The 14,917-nt window shown below is 44.6% G+C and overlaps 1 protein-coding gene and 1 pseudogene across 2 annotated transcripts in view; both read left to right on the top strand.

Moving 5' to 3' along the window:
- Positions 1–14,917, top strand: part of Susd6 (sushi domain containing 6) — a 98,041-nt gene that overhangs the window by 49,254 nt on the left and 33,870 nt on the right. The window lies entirely within an intron of this gene.
- Positions 662–1,186, top strand: LOC105743459 (annotated as a pseudogene).

The following is a 14,917-nucleotide window of genomic DNA, read 5'->3' as shown; positions in this document are numbered from 1 at the left end:
ACAAAAAAGTATTTACCAAGCTGTATACTTATCTGAGTCTTAATTGGGTTCAACCCCACATCAAACACAAATTTCACCAGCTAAGCAGTGGTGTCCTGGTATCTTGGCCAACTTGCCAGCTTGGAGGCTTCTCTTACCTCCTTAACTCTTTGAGCAAAAGGGAGTCACAGTGTTAATAAAAATGTTAGCATTTGTACTTGGCATCTTTCATGAGTCTGAGGAGGGTTCCAGACAAACTCTGTACATTGCCTTGTACCCCTGGGAGACTCCACTCTTCTGTGCCCCTCAGAAGTGGGACCCCGTGAGAGAGCATAAACAGCCCTTGTGTTTTAGTGGCCTGTGCTGCTTTGCTTGGCTGCCAGGATGGAACCCAGATCAGAAGTGACCTTGGTTTTCCTCTAGCTTTGGGGCAGCATTTAGAGACAGCCTTTCCATGGTGTGTGGTGTTTGAGAGGTACAGTCCATCAGCCTCACCTTCAACCAATTAATACACAGAAATCTGATTTCTGAATTCATTGAATGATCAGAATGAGGTCATAATTTTTCTTTTTAGCAAAAGTGTTGTCTTTCATTAGCTATCTGTTGTTCAGTGGAGTGAGGTTCAATTCATGTATTCCTTAAAATAGCAAATACCAGGTGTTGGAACTCTGGCCCTGCCAAAATGCTGGGCTACCACTTTCCTTTCATGGATCCTGACACTGAACTCTTTGGAAACATGATGCTGTTGCCCATCAGCAGCCAGTTCAAGGACCCACCCCTAGAGAGACAGAAGGTATAGATGTGGTGGATGAAGCCATCTATTATTTCAAGGCAGATATATTCTTCAAAAACTATACAATTAAGAACGAAACAGACAGGACTTAGATATATATATCTACATTTCCAAATGTCTAAAGAAACTCCAAAAATGTGATTCCAGAGGCCAAGGAGAAAAAGAAATGAATACACTGGAAATCACTGAGTTTCCCATTCCTAGAGAGCCTGGTTTTCCACTAAATGCCATTTAGGCAAACCTTCAAACAGGAAGATGAGGTGGTAGGAACTTAGCTGGGGCAGCTAAGGCAAGAGACTGGACTGAGGCTGTGAAAAAGGTTGTGACCCTCAGAATGATAAACCCAGCAAGTGGTGGGCCTGCTTGGTGAAGAGACAGTTAATGAAGAAGAGTCTGTTGGGACTTGGGCAGTGAGGAGTGCCAGCAGCTGTCTCCAGAGCCTGGGCAGTGCTGTGCAGCTCCCTGTGCAGTCCTTTGCCTTCATCTCATCAGAGTTCACGGAAGCCTGGCTGCCTGCAAAGCCCTTGATCAAATTTGGGTATGGGAGGAGGAAGAGAGTTACCCAAGGGTGTATTGAAAATTTCTGCAGTGTTAAGCTGGTGTTTAATCATCATCACCACCATCATCATCATCATCATAGTTAATACATTTCTAATAACTTTAAAAAATAGCAAATACCACCTTTAGCTCTCCTGGAGCCACCAAGATCATTCATGTGTCTTAGTATTATGTTTGGCTGTCATTATGTTTTATCTCCCTGTTTGTGTTTGAGAGAAGCAACACATAATCTGTTTAAAGCATGAATTCTAGAGCCAGTTGTTGGGTATGTAATACCTGCCTGTATTCTTTGTTCCCTGTTACATTGTTACGTTGGGTGATTTTCCTGACCTCCCTCTGCATTTCTCCTGAATGGGCCTGTAATATTCTCCCTTTCTCAGATCAGTGTGAGAACTAATATAGCATATAAAGACATTTAGAAACTGTCCTAAATATCTGCCACTTCTGGCACACGCAGGAGTGGTTCCGTGTTGGATGATCAGATTCTGGCACCAGTTGGACCTATTCTGTACTTCCGTTTTTTGTGATATCATAGCTTATTGGGTCAGAAAGATGAAGGCAGGCTAGAAGATACTCCTTTTTCCTTTTGTGTATCTTGGAACTCAGTACAATGCTGAGTAATTTGCTCCTAAAAATTCAGGTAATTTCCTTAAGTCTCTGAATTTTCAAGTAGCACATTTAGGCGCTGTATACCTGAACACAGGTAGCAGGTAATCCCCTTGGAGGTGTTGCTGCGTAGAGGTTGTCTAGACATCTCACAGTAAGCCAGTCTGCAGCAAGGCCGTCTTATTGACATTTTAGGGCTGCTGTTAGGAACTTTTGAAACCTCATATTCTAAATTTGAGAACATCAAGGATCTTTTTTTAAGAAGACACTTTATTTCCTCATCACAATGATATGATTGAAGGATCACATTTTAAAAGATTCCAAAATCTTTGGAAAATAACATCTGGGAGAATATGACATTGGAATTTAAAAAAAAAAAAAAAAACCTCTTACAATCTCTCCATTTGATCAACTTTTCCCCCTCTCCTAGCTTAGCTGTATTCGCCGTACCTCCAGAGATGTAGATTTTTTTCCCCTTGCTTAACTTCTTTGACTTGTTAGCTTTGCTAGTAGCCAAATCTTTTAAAGTTCAGTCATTTATAATTCTAGGCAGGAGTGCAGGGATGATAAACAGATTCTCTTCAAGATGTATTCTTTTATTTATTTATTTGTATTTAGTGCAGGGTCTACAGGGTCTCACTACACAGATGGGACTTGCAGTGATTCTCCTGTTTTCGGCTTCCCAAGTGCTGGGATTATGGGTGTGTGCCACCATGCCCAGTCTCAGTCGCTGTCTCAGTGTGCCCCAGGGGTGAGGCCGGCACAGCATGCCAGGGATTGAACCCCTGACCCCTGCGTGTGCCTAAGCAGGCGCTTTAATCTGCTGAGCTATCTTGCCGGCCCTAAGACATGTTCTTTACAAAATGTTTTTTTCCAATAACTTCATAAAAATGTTTTTGGTATTGCATCCCCCATGTTGAAGGGGCACAGAGTGGGTTTCAGGAGTTACAGCCAAGTATAAGCAGGTCGATAAAATAACTATTATAGTCTTTGTTATTCTGAGTAACAAATGAGACTGAAATACAAAGGCTAAGTCGGTTCTTCACATGTAGTAGATGCTCTTTCCTTGGCAGAGGGTGGGATCTGTGTGCTGTTGTTACTGGCCTGAACTCTGAGTGGTCAGCCTTGCTGGGTCTGGAGGGCAGGAGGCTCAGGGGATGCCATTGGGATTGTTGTAGATCATATGGCGCATGGAGTGGGCGTAAGAGTGGCCTGTCTTTCCTGAGTGTGGGACTAGGCCCAGAGAAGTTTGGGGGAAGATGGAGACAAGTGGTACAGCTTCCCAGTGGATCTCATGGCTTTGCAGCTGGATGGCAGAGAATTCAGCAGGGTCTTGAGCTTGTATAGACTGACTAAGGTGACTGTGTACAGTCACTCAGCCCTGCTAATTCATGGCCCAGAGAGTGAGTTGCAGAAGTCAGGAGGCTGGGTGGCTCTCTGCTTTATACTCTCACACAGGAGACCCTTCAGATCTGAGCCTGATGTCTTTAGTTCATGTATTGCCCAGACTTTGCTTTCTCGCCTTGGTCTTCACTCCTGGTTGTATGTGTTTTCCTGTAAGCTTATATAAAGTAGAGACAAAGGGCAAGTCCAAGCTGCATAGTGAGACCCTGTACCAAATACATAAGTGAAAAAAGAAAAAAAGAAAGAGATGAAGTGGAGAATATTGCTCCTTCATTGTTTTTGGACAACCTGATGAGTGTGTTCTTGGGAAAATGCTCCACAGGAGGTGTTACTGCACAAAAGGATTATGCAGTTATGGCTTGTCCTCTCTATGAGAATACATGGGACCAAGGCGGGGCTTCCAGAGCAGTAGCTGTATGGCGGTCTTCCTCCTGATTTGTGGTTTTTGAGGAGAGTTCAGGGATGTGGGCTGAGGATCACCAGAAGCAGAGTCTGGGGAAGCACGCAGAAGGGCAGCATGCTGGTGGTGGAAGCAGCTTTCCTTTCTGAGTTGTCCAGAGTTGAGGAGGAGGAGAATGAGCTCTGCTGGATTGTCTGTAGGATCAAAGGGCACAAGAGAAAACAAATACTAGTTAGTGGATTTGGGAGTTAAATAAATCTAAATAGGGAGGTCAAAAGAGTTGAAGGAAGAATTAATTGTGGGACAAGATTAAGGACAGAAGAATGGCAAGCTCCCATTTGCTTGTGGGACAGGAAAAGGAGGCGTCAGGCTAGCTGAGTCTTGGCTCACACCCCACCTGGTCTCTTTGTTGCCTCAGCCTTGCCAGCTTGTGGGAGGCCTTGTCTTGATTATGTCCCTGACATGCCGTGCCATCCCAAGGGGCTTAGCTGCAGTCAAGAACTCCATGGGAAGGCTGGAGGTTGTGGAAGTTTCTTGATAGGGAAAGGGAGAAGAGTGAAGGAGCAGCTGGCAAAGGGGTGGGGTGGCTGTGTGCCAGGACCCATGACCTTGGATTAACTGGGGGTAATTGGAGAAGTTGGGGTGAGCACTGTGTGATTTGAAGTGTTCTGGACTAGAGAGAACTGTTAGGGCTTCCAGCAGAGATGCATCTCAGGTTTCCTTGAAGTGACTTTTCAGCAAAGGAACCCATTCTTTGCTCTGTTGTTCTCTGTATCTTGTTGTTAGATAGTTTAGTCTTTGAAGTTCATTTGGCCCCTCTCCCTGGCATTCAGAAAATCTGTTACCAGTCATGGCAGTGTGGCTTTGTGGGGAAATAGCCAAGATTGTGAATAATAGGATTAAATGAGATAATATATGAAAAGGTGCTGATTAAATAATAAACTGTATCCCAAAGAAAGAGATTACTACAATGCTGTTTTTTTTTTTAGTTGGTGTTTCTTTTCTGAATTACTCAAAACACTTAGTACTAATTGGCACTTAACACCAACTGGTTAATTCTGCCATTCCTCTTGGGTGGAAGGCCAGAATTTAGTAGCCACTTCTGTATACAAAGTTAAACTAAATTTTCCATCAGAGTCCAAGTCTTAGAAAGCTTGGCAGTCTGAATCTATGGAATCTGTATCTACTCCAATATGTGATGATTTCTAGTTTCTGGGAATAAGGAAGGTAGAAGAGAAGGAGAAACAAGGGTGTCACAGAGTGAGTGGAGGTCTGATGTCCACTTCCCAGTGAGGAACACAGTGTTCTTTTTGCAGTGCCACCACCAGAGGCTGGAGAAGTAAAGGTGAAGAGCAGTGGGGGGGCCAGGACCCCCAGCAGTGGAGAGGGTGTCTATAGACTTTTTAACTCTCTGAGCTGTGTGCAGCTGTCCTTGAGATGCCAGGCTCTGGACACACGCTGTGGAAACCCTCTCTGCCCTCTGAGGTGCACCAGTGGGTGTCAGTAACCTTGCATCAGACTCCTTGGGGTTGCTGCAGAATAAGAATTTAGTTCTGTTCAGAGCCTAGGGTTGGTGCAGTTCTCCTGCATGCCAACTTGCCAGTCAGAGAGACTTGGGCCCAATCAGCCTGCCTGTGACCTTGCTGGAGATGGGTCTCACCAAGCGCAAGCTAGCAGGGACAGACCTGTTGTGTTCTTATAACTGTGCGTGGCTCCTGGGTCTGCAGGGCAGTGTGCAAGGAGCAGACCAGCCAGGTCCTCAGATCATCAGAACATTTCTTCAAGGCTATACTTTGTGCCTCTGGACTGATCAAAGCCCAAAGGGCAGGCCGGGCATGTGGCTGGGGCATTGCCATGAGTTTGAGACCAGTCTGGGCTACATAGTGAGTTCAAGGCCAGTCTGATCTACATAGTGAGACCCTGTCTCAAGGAAAAAAAAAAAACCAACACACAAAAAACTCAAAGGGCACCCTCAACATCTTGTGTATCCTTTTGACTGAAGCTGGGACCCTGAAAACAGGAGGAAGATGTACCGAGCAAGGAAGCTGATCTTTCCTTCAGAGGCATGTGTGTAGTCTCCCAGGTCTGAAATCCTAGAGTTCATTCAAGTGTGCCATTAAGAGCCCAGCTGGTGAGGGAACCACAGGTTGGGCCCTGTGCATTTTCTGTACAAATGGGTCTCAGATTTGAGTGGCATCAGAACCCTGCAGAGGGCTTGTTAAATACAGATTGCCATCCCTCCTCCCCCAGGCTCTGGTGTAGTAGGTCTTGGATGAATTTTGAAATTTTACATTTCTAGACTGGGTATGGTGGCACGTGCCTGTAATCCCAGCTCTTGGGAGGCTGCATGATTCACTATGATTCACTATGAGTCCCATCTAGCAGTGAGACCCTGAATACCCTGTAGACCCTTCCCTAAAAATACACACAAAAAAAAGAAAGAAAGAAAGAAAGAAAGAAAGAAAGAAAGAAAGAAAGAAAAGAAAGAAAGAGAAAAGAAAGAAATTTTATATTTCTTTTGGGCAGCACCGGAGATTGAATTTGGTACCTTGAGCTTTCCAGGCAGGTGCTTATGTGCTAAGCCATATCCCTGGCTTTACCTTTCTATTTTAATCAGGTTGTTCTATCAGGAGCTTGGTGGAAATGGCAGAGTAGCTGCTGCTAGTTTGGGAACTACACTTTGAAAACCACTAATTTATACAAACTTGTCTGACACTTTTCAGAGCACATTTTGCTAAGACCGGGACAGAAGGGTAGAGTCTGGTCTATCACTGGAGAGAGTTGGTTCAGAAATGGGGTACTAGACTGGGTATGGTGGTGCACCCCTGTAATCCCAGCACTAGGGAGGCTGAGACAGGAGGATTGGTGTGAGTTTGAGACCAGCCTGGGCTACAAAGTGAGCTCAAGGCCAGCCTGGACTGCATAGCAAGACCCTGTCTCAAAAAGACAAAAGAAATGGGGTGCTAGCCAGGCATGGGAGGTAATGCATGCCTTTGATCCCAGCACTCTGGGAGTCTGAGGTGAGAGGATCCTGAATTTCAGCCCAATGTGGGCAGCTTAGCAAAACCCTGACTAAAAATAGAAAGGACTGGGGTTAAAGCCTGGTGCAAAGCCCCAGTAGTCCATCCCAGAGTTGAGTGAGGTCATATGAGGTGGGGGGGGGAGCAACAGGTGGGCCAACCTAACTTTAAAACTGGGATTAAAGCTAACTGATTAAGGCAAGGCCTGGTGGTCTGCCCTTGTCTTCTAGAGGCTGGTCTGGTCCCTGCAGACTCCCACAGAGAGCAGCAAGCTCATGGAGTGGACACCTTGGTATCTCCTTTACCATTCTGCTTTCCTGGGCAATAGGAAGCTGTGAGCATCTATTTCAGGGAGTTTTTCCTCAGCTTGGCTCTGTAGTACGAAGAGTGGAGCTTAATTCATCCCTCGTGAATACCTCATTTTTCTGGAAGGCAATGGTACCATGGGTTCTTTCAAGCTGAGACCACTTCCTTCCCAGGGTCAGGAACTTCTGCTTGCTTGTTACTTGCTTAAAATTTTTTGTATGAAAACTCTTGATCAGCAGAGTCAAATCAGAGTCCCATCCAAAGACTTGTCAGAAATGAAAACTGGTTGTGCTGCTTCTCTGATACCTGGCTCCAGAGAGAAGTGACTTCACATGCTGGTCACATCATCCCTGTCATTTTATTCAAGATCATCACATACCACCTGCAAGGCTTCCCAGGCAGTCTTATTGGTCCTAATTTCCAGGCTACCCATGTTTGTTATTTGTCATTTCCTACTGCTTGGCATAATGCCTGGTTCATGGTAGACAGGGGTGATGTAGCCATACTGTAGGGGATTGTATCCAAAGGCCTCCTTTTCTTTCCTGCAATTTCTCCCTTCCTAACTTGGTACAGTTGCGTTCTTCTGCCTTTCTGTCTTTTCCCTGTTTCCTTTCTCTGTTTTTGAGTATTTTTTTTTTTTTTTAAATGTATTTGGTTGTTGCAAGGTCTCACTACGCAGCTCAGACTTGTAGTGATCCACCTGCTTTCAACCTCCCCAGTGCTGGGACTACAGGCATCACCACTATGCCTGGACTCCAACATGGCATGCAGTGCTGGGGATCAAACCACAGTTTTTGAGTGTGCCTAAGCTTGCCTAAGGTGCTTTAGTCCACTGAGCTGTCTTGCCAGCCCTTCCTTTCTCTGTTTTTAACTCCACAAATCTGGCAAAATTGGCCATGTGTATAGTGTGTTAGTGTGTTAGGGGTTGGAGTGCCCACAGAGTGGTTACCAGAGACCCTGCAGAAGCCACCAGTGTGAGAGGTCCCCTCCAGAACCTCAGACTTCTTTCTCCCTTCTGTCATCTTAATTCAGGGTAGCTATGAGTTACAGAATGTTTTGTCTTAGAGGAGTTTGCTGTTCCTTAGGTCGAGTTTGACCCCGTTTTCTGCCTTTCTTACTGGAGCCTGACAGTGTTTGTAATTTCTCCAAGACTCGGCTTGGAGAGAAATTAGCACAGTGTGCTCAGAACCATTGTTTTTCCCATCTGTGTCAGAAGGGACAAAAGGAAGACTGAGCTTTGGTTAATTGTCACTTACTAGCCTCTCTGCCTCTGATGGGGCATCTTCAGGCAGCTCAGGCACTGACTGGCCCAAGGTCTCTGTTGAAACAGGGAAAGGCTGAAGTTGATTTAATTCATTCTTTCTGAAATCACCAGCCTTTTGATGATTTCATTAATTTTCTCCCTTCTGAACACTCTCCTGTTGGCAATAATTGGAAATCCCTACTGTGTTTAATTTCCTCTACCATGTTGCTTTAATCTGAGGCAGCTGGATACTGTTCTCTGCCCTTTCATTTACTGGAAGAATGGTTTCAACTTGATTTTAATGACTGGCTTTGGCAATGTTTCCAAAAGCTGAGACTTGCTGTGCTTAAGTTCACCCCTACCTGGAACCTGCTGCTCACCTTACTCCTATAGTTCCTGGTGTGTGTGGGGTGGTGGTGAAGGGGCGCCCTGAGAATATGGTCTTGCTTCAGGCATTATTACTTGCAAGCTTCTCATCACTCATGTTTATCCCTCAGCCCTGTTGGTCTGTGGGAGTGTACCTGGGACCTCTTCCTGGCCTGGGTGGTAGCATAGAGGCCTAAACAGGTGCACTTGCAGATGAGTGGTGGCTACAAAGAGACCTTGATGCCTATAGTCTTCAGGGCAGATTTTGTTTGTTTTCATGGTTGCATCTCCTGTTTCTTTTATTTTTTTTTACCCCCATTGATGTATTTGGTACAGGGTCTCAATACACAGCTCAGACTCATAGTGATCCTCCTTTTTAGCCTCTCCAGCGCTAGGATTACAGGCTCAGACTTGGTTGCCTGCTCAGTGTATTCCGAGTACAGGGTCAGTGTGGCATGGCAACCCCTGTTTCTTGTGAGTTTCCTTCCTTGGCTCTGAAAGGGAATAAAAATCATGTTTGAGAGCCAGAGAAATAACATGAGACATAGCTATTCATTGCTGACAGTTGAAAAGGTATAAAACATTTTATTGTATATTTCATCATATTGTCATCCTCACAATATACCTTTCACAACCCACAAAGGACAAAGCTGAGATTTGAACCCAGGTTTTCCTGTTGCAAATCAAATGCTACATTATGCTGTTGTCTTTAATATTCACCCACTTAAATGTTAGAACCTCTTACTTATGCACTGGGTCCTCTGCCCAGATGGAGGGCTTTACAGACTAGCTGGAGGGAGGAAAGGACAGAGTGCATCTTTGTTTCCCTGGAGTGGCTTGGATGTATGTGATGACCATTTAGGAAGGCAGCATCCAAACCAAGAAAGAGCTGCGAATAAGAGTTGTGTGTACCATTTGACATGCAGAGGCTCTGGCATGCAGAGAAGGTGCTAGGGTTTGTTTCTTCATGAGAATTATAAAATCACCCTTCTCTGGGGTGGTGCCCTGTTCCAGGTCCATGAAGAGCCATTTGGCAGATCTGGATTGGAGCCAGCAATCTGCTTTCTTTAAAAGTGTTAACAATGTGACATAATCTCCCAGCCCCTTACTTCTCTCACAGAAGAGAAGAAACTGGGGTAAAACTTATATGTATTCCTTTCAGAGACAGAAGCTGTTCAGTCAGCTGATACCCCATTATATGGCATGTGGTAAGGCCGGCCCCTGCTGAGAAACAGTGACTTCAGAGGCTTTCTGGTCCTGCAGAAGCACTAGGGATCTAAGGATTGGGTGTTGACAGAGAGATCCTGAGGCCTAGCTCACGGTAGACTGGAACTGAGGAGGACTGAGGTGTGGGTGTGCATCAGCTCAAATGACAGTAGGGGCTCCGTGTGGCTGCCAACCTGACGGCAGGGCCACTGGCAGCTCACTGAGCTCAAGGCCCTTTAGAAAATGCTCTGGCTTGCCTGAGTATGGAGGCTACTCCCTTAAGAAGTGTTTCTATGGGTCCTGCTTGGTGGTGTAGTCTTCAGATGAGTGTGTTTTACAGAAAATGCAGGAACTGGTAGTGGATGTTCTCTTACAGGATTTGGAAGTGTCAGTGAATCTTGCTATTGCTGTCTGTATTTGGGGACCAGATGGCACCTAGGATGGTTGGGAAGATTAGGTAACAGTGCCAAGTTGTCAGATACCTAGGTAAGAGATGATAGACCTTAGTTTTGGCTATTGTAGAGTAGTATAGATGAAGAGAACATTTAAATGGGTATTATGTTCCAGGTAATAGCCACTTGAAATCTGTTACCTCATTTTGAGTTTTTCAAAGAAAATTTATAAACATTTAAAAAATATAAAGACTATAGCCAGGTGCAGTGGTGTGTGGCTGTAGTTGAGGCTGAGGTACAAGGATTTCTTGAGCCCAGAAGTTGAAATCCAGCCTAGCAAGACCCTGGCTCAAAACAGCAGAACAAGGCTGGGGAGATAGCTTGGCAGTCTAAATACCTGCCTGGCAATTGCAAGGACCCCAGGTTCGATCCCCAGAACTAGAATCCCAGGTGCACCATGCTGGCCCTGAAATCAGGTGTGGTAGTGCACACTTATAATCCCAGCGCTGGGGAGTCTGAGACTGAAGGATCACTGTGAGTCTAAGCTGCATAGTAAGACTCTGTACCAAATAAACAAACAAGCAAATAAAAAGTTAAAAAAAAACCAACCCAGTAAAATGAAGAGTCTAATGTGATAGCTGGATACTCGTCCACCCCGATTTGATATTTTGCCATATTTGCTTCAGATCTTTGGTACATAGATAACTAGGAACCTGAGTTGGTGTGGGACTTCCAGTGCTTCATATACTTATGTATGTTGAAGCAATACACTAATACCTCAGTTCTTGAATGCTTTTATTTGGGAACTGTGTTTCATGGACAGAAGTGTCTAGCAGAATATTGCTTCTGCTCAAGAACTCCACATCATGTGATGAGCACAACTCCACCACCTTCCCACTCTAACATGTGGTTGTGGCTTCCTCTAGTTGGGATCTCGGTCACAGACAGACCTGGGCATGCTTGCTGTGAAGCGTTTTTGTGTTATTTTTAGCATATACAGCACTGTATAGTGTTACTCAGTCCAGCAGGCCCCAAAGAAAGCGCAGAGGTAAAAACTGGTAAAAAGAAAGTACAGAGTGATAATGAAGGTGACAGGAACATACAGAGCAGGAGTGGTAATAAGGTTTTGAAGAAAATGACCACAGGAGTGAAGGAAACAATGGTAGAAAAGCAGGAATGTGGTATTTGTGTGACTGGGCTGGCCTTGGACTATGAGATGGTGAAGTCAACAGTCTCTACTATATTGAGGAATAAAGGTGGTATCAGAAGGGCTGCTGTGGTAAAGGGAATAGTGATGTTACCCAGGCAGAGGACACGGCCCTGGCAGGGGTGGAAAAACTGTTGTGAGTGTGGGAGAAGGAGAAATAGTGGGCAGGTGACAGTGTTCGTGAAGCTGTGAGCTGTGAAAAGGCCGGGACAATGCACAGTGGTTTACTGAAAAAAAACCCCACTTCAGGTGCAACAGGTGATGAATTTAAAGACAGTAGATGGTCGTCTGGTAAATTCCACAAGAGAAGTGGCCTCCATAGTGTGATAAGGCACAGTGAGGCTTCCAGTTCTGACAAGGCAGCTGCAGAAATCTACAAGAGAGAATTTACAGAATTTGTAGAGGCAGAAAGATGCCTTGCTTAATGTGCTCCATTGCGATGAGACAGGGCTCTTCTGTAAGAAGATGCTGAGCAGAGGAAAAGGCACTGCCAAATCATGAGCCCATGAAGGGCAGATTAATTCTTCTGCTGTGTGCAGACACAAGGGCCAATCTGAGGATTAAGCCACTGCTGGTGTCTCATTGCCAGAACTTTCATACATTCAAGGAACAGAATGTCAGTAAGACCATTCTGCTTGTTGCATGGAAGGCCAACACCAAAGGTTGGGTCACAAGGCAGTTGTCATGGAATGGCTGCATGAAGTATTTGTGCCCACTGTTAAGAATTATCTTTCTGGGGCTGGTGAGATAGCTCAGTGGACTAAAGCATCTGCTTAGGCAAGCTTAGGGACTGTGTGTGCTTCAATCCCTGGCACCATATGCTGCACTGGCTCCAACCCCAGGGTGGGCCGAGCCAGCCAGAGTCTGGGTGTAGGGGTACACACCTGTAATCTCAGTGCTGAGGAGGCTGAAAACAGGAGGATCACCATGAGTCCAAGCTGCAGAGTGAGACCCTGTCACAACTAGATACATTAAAAAAAAAAAAAAAAAAGATTCTTTTTCTGACGGCTAGCTGCCTGAAAGGTATCTCTGCTGATGAACAGTTCCCCAGCACCCTTCCAGCCTTGCTGGATAGTGTGGATGCTCAGCAGGACTTTTTAGAGGTCAAGTTCCTTCCCACCAACATGATACCTCTTCTACGACCCATGGACCAGCAAGTGTTTTGCAGTTTCAAGAAGCTGTTGGGGATATAGCTCAGTGGAATGACACCTGCCTGGCAAGTGTGCCGTCCTGAGTTCTGTTTCCAGCACCAGCACCCTCTCCCTGTGAAAAAAGAAGCTATACACAAAGACACCCTTCACCAGATGTTTTAATGTCATTGAAAAGACATCCTTGACTCTGAAAGAGCTCTAGAAGAAACATTTTAACATCCTCCACTGAACCAGCCTTGTTGATAAGGCCTGGAAAGATGTCACACATCTTAAAATCAGCCAGAGGAAACTGGCCAGAATGTCACAGAATGTGTCTTTGAAGGGTCTGGTGCACAGGGTGTGGAGGAGATCATGTCCCTGGGTACAGTCATGGGCCTGGATGTCAGTGGTACATACACAGGAGCGTTTTGAGGACCATCAGGAGGAGCTGAGACAGAACTTCCTGAACTCCAGAGTGAGCAGGCAAGGCACTTGTTGAGGAACATCCACTGAGGAGGAAGGAGACTGGGAGGTGAGCAGTGATGTGATAAAATCCATTAAGGAAAAGTGGAATAAGGGCCAGATCTCATCGAGAAGCACCACCCCAACATGGCATGAGGAATAGTGTTGGCTCTGATGATTAATAGTGTCTGTCATTTCTAGAGGGTTATGCAGCATCAGAAAAAGACAAGTGGCACTGGACAGATTTGTGGTCAAAATTGACCCTGCAACTAAAAGACAAAGAAGAGAGGAAACGGTGAAGGAAATGTTCCCAAATCCTTGTAGAGGGGGACTCTCCCTGCAAACACTGCCCTCCTCCCCACCCACCTTCCTGTCCTCTGTGTTCCCCTCAAGCAAGGTTAGTGTCCTCTCTCTCATACTGTACTGTATTTTGCTTTATATTCTTATGGTTAAAAAATACATTGGTTCAGAATGGATTAAGCTTATTTACATTGAACCTTATAAGGAAGCTGGATTTGGTTCATGACCACTGTGGTTTGCAACAAGGATTGTGGAATATATTGTTTGTAAACTGAGGTACTCTCATATAAGGTATTGTGAGTTAGTGCGTGTGTATGTGTGTGTGTGTATGTGTGTGTGTGAGAGAGAGAGAGACAGAGAGAGAGACAGAGAGAGAAACAGAGACAGAGACAGAGACAGAGAGACAGAGAACATACAAGAGAGAGCGCCTTGCTCTGCAGTCCAGGTTGGCCTTGAACTCACTGTATAGCCTAGGCTGGCCTCAAACTTGCTGCCTCCAGAGTGCTGAGATTACAGGCATCACACTGGTCATTTTGTGTGCTTTAAAATCTAGTAAATACTCATAGTATCCTTTATTTACTCAATAGTTGTTTTGGGAATTTAGCTATGTTATGTTTAGTTTACAGTCTAGTATTTTATAGCACTAGTATCTAACTCATACTGTAATTAATAAGTTATGTACAATTATAATTAATCACAGTTGTATTAATAATCAGTTTATAAGCATTCTGTCCTTGCTGGGTCTGTAGGTGGCTCCAGGTTTTCACCCTTGTGAGCACTATAGGAACATGCTGTACATTCTTCATATGGTTGTGTATAGGACGTCCCCGGATATTCCCACTGGTAGATAGTTGGAGACACATAATTCTTACTGTCCACATGTTGCCAACTAATTCTCCAAAGTAGTTGTGCCATTTTAGGCTACTAGTAATGTATAAGAAAAGTCATAATTTTCCACATGCTTTGTAACAGTTAGTAGTGTTAGATACTGATTTTTACCAGTCTGATGGACATGAAATATAATCTCTACGGGACTTTAATTTTGAATTTCCTCGGCTGTCTTCCCCCATTTTGTAGATTATTTTAACTTTTTCTATAGCATTTGTTCTCAGATATCATCAGAGGATTGATGGGATAGGAACTGTTTTCATATTAACAGTAAGATGTTTGCCTTTTTGGTACTCATTCTTTCATGAATATGTAGTTTAATATGTAGAAGCTGCCTGGGTGTTACAATCTCTCCAGTGTTAATGAGTTTGTTGTTTTTCAAATGAGCATAAATATTTAAAACTTCTGGTTTTATTTTTAAATATGATTCTATGGATAGATGTAACAGAGACATTTATTTGAAGGTCTTTAATAATTCATTTTTAAGAGATGTGAGCTGTGTTGTCCAGGCTGATCTTAAGCTCCTGGGCTCAAGTGATTTTCTTGTATCAGTCTCCGGAGTAGCTAGGACTATAGGCACACAGCACAGCATCTGGCTTTTCTATATATGTATATGTTTGTATGCCAGTAGGTGTACACACACACACACACACACAC

The sequence above is a fragment of the Octodon degus genome, unplaced genomic scaffold (assembly GCF_000260255.1).
Source record: "Octodon degus isolate 3935 unplaced genomic scaffold, OctDeg1.0 scaffold00007, whole genome shotgun sequence".
Lineage (NCBI taxonomy): Eukaryota > Metazoa > Chordata > Mammalia > Rodentia > Octodontidae > Octodon > Octodon degus.
This window is presented reverse-complemented; position numbering and strand designations above follow the sequence as displayed.